General features: G+C 42.7%; 1 non-coding gene across 1 annotated transcript; it reads right to left on the bottom strand.

Annotated features, from left to right (window-relative positions):
- Positions 1 to 2,348: 2,348 nt before the first annotated feature.
- On the bottom strand, positions 2,349 to 2,453 carry LOC125920519 (U6 spliceosomal RNA). The gene has a single exon (XR_007457105.1). It is a non-coding gene; the product is annotated as a U6 spliceosomal RNA (small nuclear RNA).
- Positions 2,454 to 3,612: the final 1,159 nt, after the last annotated feature.

Below are 3,612 nucleotides of genomic sequence, written 5' to 3'. Positions count from 1 at the left end.
CCACTGATACTTCTACTCTAGTCACTACACTCCAGTGTTTTTCTCAACCAAGACTAAGACCTTGGCAAGCAGTGCCCTCAGAGCAAGTCTTCGGCTGGATAATATGTGCCTAGTCAAAGTTTATGTCCTCTGGGGCGGTGCTACTCAGAGCAGAGTCCAAGGATCAGCATCACTAGGAGTTCATTAGAAATGCAAATTCTCACACTCCACACCAGACCCCAAGAATTAGAATCTCAGGGATGGGACTCAGGAATCTGCTTTAACAAAGCCCTCCAGGTGATTTGTATACGTTCTAAAATTTGAGAAGCCTTGCAAGAACCCTCTTGAGCCCCATATCTTGAGTATGGATATGAAATATAATATTAAATTCAAAGAATTGTAACATGACTTCCTTTGTCATTTTAACACTATCTTATGATCTAAACTGATCCAAATGTTTTTTTACAAATAAAACCTTTCACCCTTGTGTGCAGTAGAGTTTTTCATCCACCTTGTGCTATTGATGAGGACTGAACATAGGAAAGAAGATAATGTGTGAGGCAGGTGATGGGCTCAATCTTAGACCTGTTAAATGGGAGATACATTCAGAGCTCCAGAGTTATTACTTAGGAATCAGTTGGCTAGAGGGGGCCCCAAGCTGGGAGTGTAGTTGTCTCTGGGGAGACAGACTTGGGAACCATCAGCCCACGCTTGTTGAGGCTGTGATTGTAGATACGATCATCTATGGAGAAACTGGAGAGCAAGAAGAGAAAAAAGGTGAAAGACAACCAAGTAAGGAACATCAATATTTGAGAGGTGGGCCAAGAGGAAGGAGACTGTGAACATCAGAGACAAATGATATCAGATATAGGAGAAGGAGAAGAGAATGCTGTTCTAGAATGCGAGAGTTTAGTGAAAAAGGGTTGAATCACAGTATCGAGAATCACAGAAAGATCAAGTGGGATGAGAGCCGAAAATAGCAATTCAAAGGTCACTGTTGGTAAGTCTGACAGAAAATGAGGGTAGAAAAGCTCGTAAGAAGCTGAGAAGTTAGTGGGAAATAAGGCTCTACATCACCAGCAGTACCTCAGGGACTTTGGTGTTGAAGGGACGAAGGTGGGCAGAGTGTTAGTTTGAGAAGGAGTAGGATGAAGGGAAAGATATGTTTTAATAAAAAAAAAAAGCTATAAAATGCTTGTAGGTTGAACAGAAGACAGAGGAAAGGGATAAATTAAAGGCGTAAGGAACAGAAGACTTATCTGATTAGATGAAATTTTCTGAGACCTATGACATTTATAGCATCTTCTTTGGTGCTAGACCCATAAGAAATGTTTGACAGGTATGTTTACTGAATGAATGCAATAATTATTGGGGTGCAGTACCTCCCAGAGTGAAGAGGGACAGCCCTCCATCGAGAAAGTTTCAAGTTCCCTCCAAGATCTACTCACATCTCCCGCCATTCCCCACCGCTTCCCTCTTACCACCCCAGGTCAGGAACTCCTCCCCATTTCCAAAACCTGTCACACCCTCACTGTCGCTTTGCACAATGACTCAATGGTTTTGCACCGGGTTTACCTGGGTCTGAAGTACCCTTTCACCTACTCCACCTTCAAGAGTCCTCTCTAATATCAGCTTCACCATGAGGCCTCTTTTCTGTAAGCCAGAATTCATCGCTGTCTCCTGAGGGCCATTATAGCCTTGTGTTCTTAGGTCTTGTGGACGCTTCACAAATTCTCTGCTGTCACGTTGTGTACCTGTCTGAATTTCCCTGCCTAGCCTGGAAACAGGCTTTGGACCTGTCTATCACCAGCTCCTCGGGCAGTGCTTAGCACACAGTGGGCATCAAAGACCGACGACTGAATGCGTGAGCGAAAGAATGTCGAATATTTGTTTTCCAAAACTATATGTGTTTTTCGATGAAGCGCAGTAAAAAAACAGCGCATTGGTTCATGTCAGGAAGTAAAGAGGCACTTTTGAAGACATTGAAACATCAAAGCCTAGAGCAATCAGAATTATGGTCACTCTGTTAAAGTTATAACGGGTTTTGATCAGCCCTGTTTAACATGAGGGCATTGACAGAGCAAAACCACAGTCCTATAGCTCTCAGAAACAGAAATGTGTGGCTTGGGTAATACACAGATAGAACAACTGGCATTTTTATCAATGTACTTACTCACCAAAAGACACTTCAAGGGTGCTGGGCCCCTCCTCAGTTCTAGAGAATGACATTAGTCAGTCATGGTAAGTTCCACTATTCTTTCCGGTGGTTGGTTCATGAAAAGTCAGGCCACAGAGTTCTGGCCAATGAGGCGTGAGAGAAGCGTCTTGGGAACCTCATGGAAAAATTTTTCTCATTCTTTTTCTCTGTTTTTCATAGAGAATGCTTCACAAATTTGGATGCCATCCTCCCTCAGGGTCCATGCTAATCTTCTCCTCATCGTTCCGGTTTTAGCATATGCATTGCGGAAGCAAGCACTAGTTTTTCTCACTCTTAACAAGGGTCCATGAAAGGGGCTTCTTTCTAATATTCTTAGATATGTGTCAAGCTGTGATGCCTGGAGCTATGATAGCCCTATTGTGACCAGGAGGTGACAAGCCTGAGGAGAATAGCCAACGTAGTGAAAATGGCAGAAGAGAAAGGTAGAAAGATCAGGATCCCTGGTGGCAATGTTAAGCCACTGAATTAAGTCACCCTACAAGGGCCCTATCTCTAGACTTCTTTTTTTTTTTTTTTACTGCTTTTTTAATTTTTTTTTTAAGTTTATTTATTTTTCACAGAGACAGAGTGCAAGCACGAGCTGGGGAGGTGCAGAGAGAGAGAGGGAGACACAGAATCGGAAGCAGGCTCCGAGCTGTCAGCACAGAGCCTGATGCGGGGCTCAAACTCACGAACCGTGAGATCATGACCTGGACCGAAGTCGGACGCTTAACCGACTGAGCCACCCAGGCGCCCCTACTGCTTTTTTTATATAAGACAACAGATGAAGTTCCTATCCTTATGTGTTTTATCCTCAACAACCTGCAGCTGAATGCATCCTGAGAGAAACAGCTGATGACCAGATTAAAAGACGAGCTTTTCTAGCATTACAGGTTACCCTGACCTCATACTTTACTGTGAGGCCACTGTTAAAGTATGTTGTACATCTGCTACCGACTTTTAAAAATGAAAATGCCCAGACAAATAAGCAATCATAGCAAGTGCAGACTTCTTTATACAAGATAGGTTTATTTTTTTTAAATGAGCTCACTTGAATATTTGATTCCGTTTCTATTACCTCTCCAAAATGCCCACCAGCGTTTACAGCTTCCAGATTCCAGACTCCACCTACTCCCGTGACTGATGAAAGAGGATTTCTTAGCACTCTTGCTTTGTGCAGAACATGAGCTGAAGACATTTCCACATCAACTTTCCTCTTGAAATATGTTCCAGGAAGAATGTGGCAAGTTTCTTGGGTTATTCTCATTTGCATAGACTTCAGACCAACTTCAGAAGAGTGCATTTAATAATCCAAACTTATTTATGATTGCAAGAATAACGGCAATGAGAATAATGACTCGGATTTTAGTGACCATGTACTGAAATCTTATAACGTGCGGGGGATTCCAGGACGGTAGTATAATGTAATGATTGAG

The sequence above is a fragment of the Panthera uncia genome, chromosome B4 (assembly GCF_023721935.1).
Source record: "Panthera uncia isolate 11264 chromosome B4, Puncia_PCG_1.0, whole genome shotgun sequence".
NCBI classification, from domain to species: domain Eukaryota; kingdom Metazoa; phylum Chordata; class Mammalia; order Carnivora; family Felidae; genus Panthera; species Panthera uncia.
Note: the sequence above shows the minus strand (reverse complement) of the source record. Positions and strands in the feature narration are given on the sequence as shown.